General features: G+C 45.3%; 1 protein-coding gene across 5 annotated transcripts in view; it reads left to right on the forward strand.

Annotated features, from left to right (window-relative positions):
• LRRC4C (leucine rich repeat containing 4C) overlaps window positions 1-12,523 on the forward strand; it is a 641,462-nt gene that overhangs the window by 344,683 nt on the left and 284,256 nt on the right. For 4 of the 5 annotated variants that reach the window (XM_083163824.1, XM_083163825.1, XM_083163823.1 and 1 more), the window contains one exon: window positions 845-960. The exons of the other annotated variant lie outside the window; for it this stretch is intronic. The gene's annotated coding sequence lies outside the window, so the exon portion shown is untranslated. The remainder of the gene's footprint in view (window positions 1-844; window positions 961-12,523) is intronic. 5 annotated transcript variants of the gene reach the window in all.

The raw sequence follows: 12,523 nt of genomic DNA on the forward strand, positions 1-12,523 counted from the left end.
GTACAGATGTAAGTGTCAAACCCACACTTACCCAATGTGATACTCAATAATCAAATGGTTTTATTAACTAGATTATTGACATCATAAAACAATTCCCTGTGGCATGGCATGGGCCACAAAAGACGGTCCACTCCGTCCCCATTCTGACTTTCCGGTAATAATGTGTGATCCCTTTAAAATGAATGAATGTTCCTGAGGATGTGCAAAACAATCTCACACGATACGCGGCGCAAAGTGGTGCACTGCTTGCTAAGCAACAGCCCCGACATGCCTATGCAGTGATCAGGGCCTGAACAACCAATAGGCAGATGGGAGTGCAGCCTGGAGGGAATCTGAAAAATGGCCACCCAATAATGGCTGCCATCTTCTCAGAAAAATGATCAACCGGCTCTGATTGGTACGGACAACATCACTTCCTTTCATTTTAAGAAGCTTTAGAAAACTGTGTGTCAGATATTGGTTTAATATGTGCAAATGACGATGCAATCTGGGACCTACACATCTTTCCACTTTCTGCCTTGTATCTGGGAATAAACAATTCATGCAATTAATATTCTATTGGGATGATGATGGTGGATTAATAAAGATGCCCGGTGCGATTGGAGTATTACCGGGAACACTCAAGGACAGATTCTGCGTCAAACCATACAAATGCGCGATGAAGCGAATATTTAACGGAATCGTTGTGCAATGTTAGCTCATCCCTATTCCATGTGTTGATGCCGCAGGCGGTAAGATGTGCAGATGGATCTCATTTTGCTGGATGCGACAAATCTCAAATTATTAGACCAAATGTTGTGGTTCGGATTAAACCTCCAGTCATCTTGTTTCCTTTGTCTTTCAGGTCAATTGATGTATTGTTACCTGGTGGAATGTATGGTACAGATATTCCCTGGAGATGTATCACATGGTACCAAGCTGTGACCAATGGGAAACCCCAGGAAGACGCTTCAAAGCCAGGTAGGCCCATATTGTGGTAGATCTGCGTTGAGTCATTAGATATCATTGTTCTATTGTAACTACTGATTGGACTACTTTGCTTTAAACCAAAGCGCACGCCGTGTTTTATTGTTTCAGTGTCCTTGTGATAAGTCTGTAGGAATGGCTCGCCGGTTGTACTCTCATTTGGCGCTGAGGAATATTGTAGCACCATATAAGTTAACACTTAGGACTACAGAAATGATATATGTATAATTCCATATTTACTCTTGGCAGTTCTAATACAGTTTTATAAATCAACGTAAAACAGAATTGTATGAAGGTAAAACCGATGTACCGGAGAAGAGACTTGTAAAACTGTTCTTTGAAATGACATTTCAAAGGAGGCTTGCAGGGCATGCTGGAACGTGTAGTTCCACAAAATTCTGCAATAGGTAAAGAGCAACAAGTGGTCTACCACCAACATACATTATTACATCCGTGCTAGTGGAGTCATAAATACACAGGTCTGGCCCGGATGGAGGAGGATGTTCTCCTCTGTGCATGGATCCGGGACGCACTGGCAGACAGGAATTGGAGACTGGGGTCTGGAGGTGTCTGCTGCAATAGTCCCCGCCTCTTAATCAGGCTCTTAATGTTGGTCATGTGCCGAACTATAATGGGTGCAGGGTCCATTGTGCACAAGGACCCCTAGCTCCTAAGGGGTCCGAAACCATCCAGTACCCATTTACAAGTGCCAAGTTTTCACAGATTTGTTCTGTAGATATCCCCGGAAACATGGTGCTCATACACATGGCAGAAATCCCCAGGCTAGCAGAAATGGCGCCCGCACCATTTTTCTGGAGATCGGCGCATGGGCAGTTGACTCTGGAACTGTATCAGAGTCTATTGAGGAACTACACCAGTGCATGTGTGCTGGGGGGGGGGGGGGGGGGGGGGGGGGGGGGGCGGGGGGGGGAGGTCCCCCCCTCTATATTTTGCTATTTATTCCAGATGATAACTAATGAACTGATGCCTGTGTCTACAATCCTTTTTGTCGGTATAATATAACATATTGGTAATTAGTTGATTATTTGGATGACAGTTGATCATAAATACAAACACCATGCTTACTGCACCTTCCATCCAATAGGACTCCTGGCAGGTCTTATGTCTCATATCATCTGTATCTGTAGCCATTTGTATCCAAAACTGCAATGTTACCACTTGGTGTTTTGGCAGTAAAGGTAAAATAACAAAGCCTGCACCACTGCCACAAACTGCCCAAGGTTTGCAACCAAAGATAGCACTTTTTTGCCTTCCCATTGTCTTAATCCTGCATATTTCTACCTTTTATTGTAAGCTTTTAATAACTATGGATAACATTATATCAGTGTAAGTGATTATGAATTATCCCTACATGCTATGGGCCTGATTCAGTGTTGCAGTCTGCTCTGTATGTGCCCGCAATCTTTATGCAAATATTCTGCTAAGGGAAATGTTTTCTTCCATGCAACTGCCCAGTTGGTGCTCAATTTGCACCCACAAATGCCAATATGGGCATAAAGAGGGACAACCAAGTGTGTGGCAATACACAAATATGTGTAGAAGGGGTTAAAGTGAGGGGGAACTGGGTGGAACTGAGTTCCACCTCTACCACAGTCCTGAACAGTAATTCCAACAGAAAAGCCTGTTCCAGTGGCTTATTCTTATGTAATGTAAAGTTAAGAGGAACAAGATACAGTATACACATGAATTATGTGTATAAGGGGCATTACTGTGTGATTTAATATGAATCAAGGGCACTACATGCGGTGTAATGTGTATATGATTGTGCTAACATGTGTTGTGGGACCATTATGCCTTTATGGGTGGTAAGGCACAAATTCCCTGGCACTGGTCTAGGCTCTGCCTAATGGGGGGGGGGAGGATCCGTGTTGGAGGAAGGGAGTTCCACCACCTCTCCAGGACCACGTTAAGCCCTGGTATAATATATGCACAGATGTGTGTGTGTGTGTGTGTGTGTGTGAGTGTGTGTGTGTGTGTGTGTGTGTGTGCTACAGTACACGGGGAGTTTGCTACAACCCTTATCATGTCCTATCTTGGAGTTTAATATAACTGTAAAGTTTAGCTTTACATAGTTTTCTACAAATAAATGAGTACTCAGTACTCTGGACAGCTCCATAGGTCAGTTTCCACCAAGGTTATGTTCACCATTCTTTGGTGTCGACCTAGCTGTTGACCTAGATTATGTCTATCATCTATACCAGTGGTTCCCAACCTTTTTTCTCTCCCGTACCCCTTGATTAGGCTTTTCATTGATAAGTACCCCCTCCTCTCATTTTGAAATATGGACAGTACTTAGCGGTATGCGGATCCTTATGCATGTCCTTATATTAAGGAGGAGTGGGGGAGTAGTATACAGCAAGGAATCACGCCCTTCTGTGTCTAGACATTGGTTGTGTATTATCTCCAGGATTCCCGCTAACACCGGTAGGATTAATGCCGCTGCTTCCTCCACCTTTGGGCAGATGACTGCTGATGTCTGAGGGCAGCATCGGAAGCTCCCAGTGGATTGCTGGTCAGGGATATGACACAACATGTCTTCTTCAGCCATTAAAAGACCTTTTCATCGTCCGCCATTACCAATATTATTTTCAAGTACCCCCAACTGGTCTGCAGAGTACCCCCAGGGGTACTAGGATCTATACCATAACCTGAAATAAAAAGTCAAAGCAGGTAGCGGGACATACAAGACATAGTCAAAAACAGGGCATTTAACATAACACAATTTATTTAACCTTACAAATAATTATTATTCGTAGATTTTCAGGAAAGCTCAAAAGAGACGGCTGCAAATATTATTATATAAAATGTTTTCTGCAAAGACGTCAACCACTGCTTTTTATTTAATTGAGTTACATTTGTTGGGCTGTAAACGGAGCGGTTTGATGGAAGTCGCTGTACTTTTCCGTAGTGAGTGGCCAGGCATTGTTAGCGAGCAGGCTGGGTAGACGAGCTCGCTCCTGCATTCATAGTTACAAGAACATATTTTGGAGTTGTAGATGCGGCCCGTGATTTATTTTCAGGGCGTGTAGGTTTGGCTGTTCAGCAGATGCTCTGGGTATAGTGCTTGGATCCAGAATGCTGCAGCAGATTGCGCTGGGAGAAGTACTGAATGAATCCAGCAGATACATGCTGTGTTTGACAGCACCGTGTACTCTGCATCTCGCTGCCAATTGTCTCCAAACAAAGGCAAAAGTTGCTTTCACTGGGCAGCTTCGGAACGCCAGAAAAAGGAGCCTATTCTCTAGCGTTTATTGCATTCAGTCGCAGGGCTAACAGGTCCAGATTTGCCTTAGCACTTCCAGCACTCTGACATCTTCGCAGACACCTTTACTAAACAAATCTATGCACCCGCATTGCTCATATCTAACAAATAAAATCACTAAATCACATGTTCAGGGCCCCCAAATGTCCCCAATTTCACAGAATAGTGACAGTTTATATCAGGCATACGGGACAGTCAGTGGCGTAACTACATTTTGGGCGCCCCCCCCGCCGTTAAAGGGAGGGCGCCCAGCCACTCACCCGCCCCTTCGCCCGCCGCACCAACCCTCGCAGTCTAGATGTTCAGATCCGATATATCTGTGGGTACCTGGGGGAGCGGCAGGCGAGGACCGCAATTGGCGCAGATGGAGACCGGGGGCGCGGCGGGAGAATAGGAAGAAATCCTATCCAAAAGACCGGGCGGCCGCTGATTGGCTGAGCTCTCAGCCAATCAGCGGCCGCCCGGTCTTTTGAATAAGATTTCTTTATATTCTCCCGCCGCGCCCCCGGTCTCCATCTGCGCCGCCTGCCGCTCCCCCAGGTAGCCGTCAATGCAGGTGGGGGGGGCGCTGCGAGGTGGCTGGGGGGACGGACACTGCGGGGGACGGACGCTGCGGGGGGACACAGAGGCGGCAATTACTTACAGCTGAGCCGGGCAGGGGGAGCCGGGAGCTGTCACTGTCAGTACGGAAGAAAAAAAAAAAAGCCCATACAATGAATCGGCAGCCTGTGATTGGTTGAGCGCTCTCTCAGCCAGTCAGCAATTGGCTGAGAGAGCGCTCAGCAGCCAATCACAGGCTGCCCATTCATTGTATAGGCTTTTTTTTCTTCAGTGCAGACAGCTCCCGGCTCCCCCTGCCCGGCTCAGCTGTAAGTAATTGCCGCCTCTGTGTCCCCCGCAGCTTCCGTCCCCCGCAGCGTCCGTCCCCCCAGCCGCCTCAATGCCCCCCTGCCCCCTGCTCCCTTCACATTGCAGCTAACGTAACTATAGCACTGCAGCCCCCGGCGCCCGCACATGCATAGCGCCCCCCCCGCGGTCGCGGGGGCTGCGGTGCTATAGTTACGCCCCTGGGGACAGTGGGACAATGGGAGTGTAGCTGGGGGAATAATGGGTTAGACCATATGAGTCATACACTATATGATTAGTATTCAGACACCATTATATCAAGGACATTAATGTAATGATGCTGTATACAAACACATATACTGTAATATGGAGTTTGCCCCCCTACACAGCTATAAAAGCTTCCATGAGATGTTGGAGTGTCTGTGGGAATTTGTATTCAGTAGAGTATATATGGGGTATATATTACATAGTTACATAGTAGGTAAGGCTGAAAAAAGACTTGCGTCCATCTAGTTCAACCTGGTATAGATATCCATTGCTGATTTGGTAGGTTCTGGTATTTTACAGACAAATTATATTTCTTATTTGTACCCATGGATGTTTTTCTCCAGTAAATGTTTGTCCAACTTTGCCTTGAACGCATTTAATGAGCCAGCCGTTACCACCTCTCTGGGAAGAGAGTTCCAGAGTTTGACTGTTCTGACCGTAAAGAAATTCTTTCTACTAGCTGAATGAAATCTTTTTTCTTCTAATCTATACTCATGCCCTCGCGTCCTAGATTCCTTTCTAGTAGAAAATAGGGTGTGTGACAGTTCCTTATATTGGCCCTTGATATACTTGTACATGTTGAGCATGTCCCCCCTTAAACGTCTCTTTTCTAATGTAAATAGTCCCAAATTGCTTAATCTCTCCCCGTAGCTTAAATTCTCCATTCCCCTAATAAGCTTTGTTGCACGCCTTTGGACTTTTTCTAATTCTATGATGTCCTTTTTATAGTGTGGGGCCCAGAACTGTACTCCGTACTCTAGGTGAGGTCTCACCAATGCTTTATATAGTGGCATAATTACCCTTGAGTCCCTAGTTTCCATTCCCCTCTTAATACATGCCAGAATTTTGTTGGCCTTTTTTGTAGCTACATTACAATGGGCACTACATCCTAGATTGCTGTCTATTTGGACTCCTAGATCCTTTTCAAGTATGGAATTACCCAGTTCCTCTCCGCTAAGGTTGTAACTTGCACACTGGTTGTGTCTCCCAAGGTGCATAACCTTGCATTTATCTACATTGAACCTCATCTTCCATTTTTTTGCCCACTCATCTAGAATTGCAAGATCATTTTGAAGCATGGTGACATCTTCTGGTGATTTGATGACTTTGCTAAGTTTTGTATCGTCCGCAAAGATGGATACATTGCTGAGTAACCCTATCCCAATATCGTTAATAAAAATGTTAAACAAAATGGGCCCCAAAACCGAACCCTGGGGCACTCCACTTAGTACCGGTATCATATCTGATACGGCACCATTCACAACCACTCTTTGTTCTCTATTACATAGCCAATTCCCTACCCATCTGCAGATATTTTCACCCAATCCTAGGTTCTCCATTTTATTAATCAATCTCTTGTGTGGGACAGTATCAAATGCTTTAGCGAAATCTAGGAAAATCACATCTACAGCATTTCCATTATCAAGGTTTTTGCTAACCTCTTCATAGAACCCTAGTAGATTAGTTTGGCATGAACGATTTTTCACGAACCCATGTTGGTTAGTACTGAGTAGACGGTGATGATCTAAATATTCCTGGATACCATCCCTTAAAAATCCTTCAAATAGTTTACCCACAATTGATGTTAAACTAACGGGTCTGTAATTAGCGGGATCTTCCTTTTTTCCTTTTTTGAATATTGGCACTACCTCTGCTATTCTCCAATCTTTTGGTACTATACCTGACGATAGTGACTTGCTAAAGATATAATGTAGGGGGGTAGCTAGTTCATCCCTTAATTCCATTAATACCCTCGGATGAATCCCATCTGGCCCTGGTGACTTATTTGTTTTGAGTTTGCTTAGCCTCAGTATTATTTCCTTCGGCGTGAAATCCACAATGAGATCTGGCTTATTTGTCCCGTTTGTGGTAAATGTTCATTCCACAGTCTGCTCTCCCTTAGTAAATACTGATGAGAAGAACTCATTTAACAGTTTTGCTTTTCCCTTGTCCTCAGTAACACTTTTTCCACTAGTATCAGTTAGTGGGCCTATGTTTTCCTTAATTAAACGTTTACTATTTATGTATTTAAAAAACTTCTTTGGGTTGGTTTTGCTTTCAGTGGCTATGCACTCTTCATATAATATTTTAGCTGCTTTGATTACCCCTTTACAAGTTTTGTTTGATTCTTTGTATTTTGCGAACGCCTCCTCATTCAAGTTATTTTTATAGAATTTAAAGGCTCTGGTTTTATTGTTGATAGCTGACCTTACTTCTTTGTCCAACCATGGTGGCTTTTTTTTGTTGAATTTACCTTTAGTTACTTTAGGAATGTATTCAATAGTTAGTGAATCAAGCACCTTTTTTAGAGTATCCCACATTTCCTCTGCATTTTTTCCCTCCATAACCGTTTCCCACCCAATTCCTGTTAGGGCTTCCCTGAATAATTCAAAGTTCGCTTTTCTGAAGTTTAGTATTTTTGCAGATCCTTTTTGATGTAATTTACTGAAGTTGATTTCCAGTGAAACCATATTGTGATCACTATTCCCTAATTGTTCAATTACTTTTGTGTTTGAAACTAAGTCTGTGTTATTTGTTAATACTAAGTCCAAGAGCGCCTCATCACGAGTTGGAGTTTCTACCGTTTGTGTAATAAACTGGTCTTTAAGTAAGCTTAAGAACCCATTGCTTCTTGCTGATTTACCTGTTTCGTTTTCCCAATCAATGTCGGGTAAATTAAAATCCCCCATAATTAATACCTGACCCTGATTTGATGCTTGTTTGATTTGGTTTAAAAGAAGAGACTCTTCCCTTTCATTTATATTTGGTGGTCTATAGCATACCCCTATTATAAATTTGTTTTTTGGTTTCTTATTATTGTCGGTTATCTCTGCCCACACTGTCTCCGAGTTGTCGTCTTCCAGGTCTGTGCTCATATTTTTCTCACATGATGTTAAGTTATTATTTACATATAGGCACACCCCCCCGCCCCTTCTATTTTCCCTGTCTTTCCTGTAGAGTGTATATCCCTCCATGTTTAATGCCCAGTCATGCGACTCATTACACCATGTTTCTGTAATACCAATGATGTCGTAGTCATCCCTACTGATCACCGTTTCAAGTTCCCCGATTTTACTCACTAAGCTTCTTGCATTAGCCAGTAAGCATTTTAATTTATGTTTATTTTTAGATATGGCTCTAATATTGTGATTAGTTTCACCCCAGGACCCATTTGAATTCTTTACTAGCTTCCTCTTTCCCCTCTCCCCTTCAATAGACTCTCTACAGGCCTCCCCACCATGCACACTGCCTGCCCTCTCCATAGTTTCGGGAATTCTTCCTCTGTCATTCCCTCCTTCCCGTATACTAAGATCATCTGTACCTAAGAACTGTAATGGGATAACGTGACTGTTACAACATAACATTTTATTACATGACATTCCTGATGCACCCTGAGAGTTACCCCCGATTATACCCTTGTTATGTCCCAGGACTTTGTCTATGTCTCCGTCCCCCCCCCCCATCTCCTTCCCCCATATGATTCCTGATCCCAGTCCGGCTTCTCTCCCTGATGGTCCCATAATGTCTTGCTGCCCCCACCCCCCCGTCGCGTCAGAGCACCCCCCCCACCACCACCACCACCACCACCTGGTCTACACATCCCGCCATCGGAATCGTTTGATGGTTGCCGACCATCGAATGATTTTTTTTCCCCCTGTTTGCGAATCTAAGTCGGTCTGGACTGACCTGGACTTGTGGAGTTCGGGTCCAAGAACGGGGTGGGCCGGTGACATCCTGTGACATCAGCCTCGCATGGAAGGCAGACGCCCGCTTGGGGATGCCCAGCAGTTTTCTGTGCCCACCCATCATTTTTGTGTGTATGCCCAGGAAACGCAGGGCAATAGCCTGCCTCTATCCTGCCCCCCACCCCCTGTGCCACTAGATGTATCTGTATCTGTGCCACTACATTTATCTGTGCTGCTACATGGATCGGTGCTAATACATGTATTTATGTATTTATGTCTGTGCAACTACATGTATCTGTATCTGTGCTGTTAGAAGCATCTGTGCCACAACGTGTATTTGTATCTGTGCTGCTAGATGTATCTGTGCGGCTGTTTTCGTTCTGCTCATCACCCACCATTTGTAGCTGCCTTGTGCCCACGTGTAGCTGTTGTGCTACTCTGTAACCGCCCTTTACAGTTTCATCCATATGTTGGTTGCTCAGCAGTTAGGAGGATTTAATTGTCTTGAGACGTTTGCCTGTGGACGCCACCTGAATGCTCGCCGTGCGTCTGCCACTCTCCTCCTCATGGAAATTCCTTCATATCTATTCATGTATTCATAGGATTTTTTGAAAATTGAAGAAAAAAACCACAAAAGCCTCCATTAACATCCGGAGCACTAAACCGCAGTAATGATGTTGTGTGCCACAGGCTGTGTCACTTTACATCTACAACATCTATATCGGAAGTGTGAGATTCCATGGCCGGCGTTTAACCTTACACCAATCAGAGAGCAATTCAAATAAAACTTACACCAAAAGTTTCTTTAATGTCAGCACTGGATGCAGGAGATAAAATCTAATACAGTCCAGGGGACATAGGTCTGGGGCATATTTATTAACTTATTCTGACCTTAACACATGTGGGAATGGTTCTAGCAGTGACAGAGGAGGCCAAGGCTGGATTGTATGTGTCCTTCTGCATCATGGCAGGTAGTGTGGCGTACAGTAGGTGCCCGCATATCAAAGCAGGTAGCGGGACGTACAGTAGGTGCCCGCATATCAAAGCAGGTAGTGGGACATACAGTAGGTGCCTGCATATTACAGAAGGTATCGGATGTACAGTAGGTGCCCGCATATCGCAGCAGGTAGCGGGACGTACAGTAGGTGCCCTCATATCACAGCAGGTATCCGGACATACAGTAGGTGCCCGCATATCACAGCAGGTAGCGGGACGTACAGTAGGTGCCCGCATATCGCGGCAGGTAGCGGGACATACAGTATGTGCCCGCATATCACGGCAGGTAGCGGGACATACAGTAGGTGCCCGCATATCTCGGCAGGTAGCGGGACATACAGTATGTTCCCGCATATCACGGCAGGTAGCGGGACATACAGTAGGTGCCCGCATATCACGGCAGGCAGCGGGACATACAGTAGGTGCCCGCATATCATGGCAGGTAGCGGGACATACAGTAGGTGCCTGCATATTACAGCAGGTATCGGATGTACAGTAGGTGCCCGCATATCACAGCAGGTAGCGGGACGTACAGTAGGTGCCCGCATATCATGGCAGGTAGCGGGACATACAGTAGGTGCCCGCATATCGCGGCAGGTAGCGGGACATACAGTAGGTGCCCGCATATCACAGCAGGTAGCAGGACATACAGTAGGTGCCCGCATATCACAGCAGGTAGCGGGACATACAGTAGGTGCCCGCATATCACAGCAGGTAGCAGGACATACAGTAGATGCCCGCATATTACAGCAGGTATCGGATGTACAGTGGGTGCCCGCATATCATGGCAGGTAGTGGGACATACAGTAGGTGCCCGCATATCACAGCAGGTAGCGGGACGTACAGTAGATGCCCGCATATTACAGCAGGTATCGGACGTACAGTAGGTGCCCGCATATCATGGCAGTTAGCGGGACATACAGTAGGTGCCCGCATATTGCGGCAGGTAGCGGGACATACAGTAGGTGCCCGCATATCACAGCAGGTAGCGGGACATACAGTAGGTGCCCGCATATTACAGCAGGTATCGGATGTACAGTAGGTGCCCGCATATCACAGCAGGTAGCGGGACATACAGTAGGTGCCCGCATATCACAGCAGGTAGCGGATGTACAGTAAGTGCCCGCATATCATGGCAGGTAGTGGTACATACAGTAGGTGCCCTCATATCACAGCAGGTATCGGATGTACAGTAGGTGCCCACTTATATAACGGAATCTGCTGCGCTATATAAGACACTGTAACGGAATCTGCTGCGCTATGTAAGAACCTGTAACTGAATCTGCTGCGCTATATAAGACCCAGTAACGGAATCTGCTGCGCTATATAAGACGCTGTAACAGAATCTGCTGCGCTATATAAGGCACTGTAACGGAATCTGCTGCGCTATATAAGACACTGTAATGGAATATTCTGCGCTATATAAGACACTGTAACGGAACCTGCTGTGATATATAAGACACCGTAACGGAATCTACTGCGCTATATAAGACACCGTAACGGAATCTGCTGCGCTATATAAGACGCTGTAACTGAATCTGCTGCGCTATATAAGACACTGTAACGGAATCTGCTGCGCTATATAAGACACTGTAACAGAATCTGCTGCGCTATGTAAGACACTGTAACGGAATCTGCTGCGCTATATAAGGTACTGTAACGGAATCTGCCGCGCTATATAAGACCCAGTAACGGAATCTGCTGCGCTATATTAGACACTGTAACGGAATCTGCTGCGCTATATAAGACGCTGTAACGGAATCTGCTGCGCTATATAAGACACTGTAACGGAATCTGCTGCACTATATAAGACACTGTAACGGAATCTGCTGTGCTATATAAGACACTGTAATGGAATATGCTGCGCTACATAAGACACTGTAACGGAATCTGCTGCGCTATATAACATCCTGTAACGGAATCTGCTGTGCTATATAAGACGCTGTAATGGAATCTGCTGCGCTATATAAGACACTGTAACGGAATCTGCTGCGCTATATAAGACGCTGTAACGGAATCTGCTGCGCTATATAAGACACTGTAACGGAATCTGCTGCACTATATAAGACACTGTAACGGAATCTGCTGTGCTATATAAGACACTGTAATGGAATATGCTGCGCTACATAAGACACTGTAACGGAATCTGCTGCGCTATATAACATCCTGTAACGGAATCTGCTGTGCTATATAAGACGCTGTAATGGAATCTGCTGCGCTATATAAGACGCTGTAACGGAATCTGCTGTGCTATATAAGACACTGTAACGGAATCTGCCGCGCTATATAAGACACTGTGACGGAATCTGCTGCGCTATATAAGACGCTGTAACGGAATCTGCTGCGCTATATAAGACACTGTAATGGAATCTGCTGCGCTATATAAGACACTGTAACGGAATCTGCTGTGCTATATAAGAAGCTGTATCGGAATCTGCTGCGCTATATAAGACGCTGTAACGGAATCTGCTGCGCTATA

This window comes from Crinia signifera, chromosome 11, assembly GCF_055691185.1.
Source record: "Crinia signifera chromosome 11, ASM5569118v1, whole genome shotgun sequence".
Taxonomy (NCBI): Eukaryota; Metazoa; Chordata; class Amphibia; order Anura; family Myobatrachidae; genus Crinia; species Crinia signifera.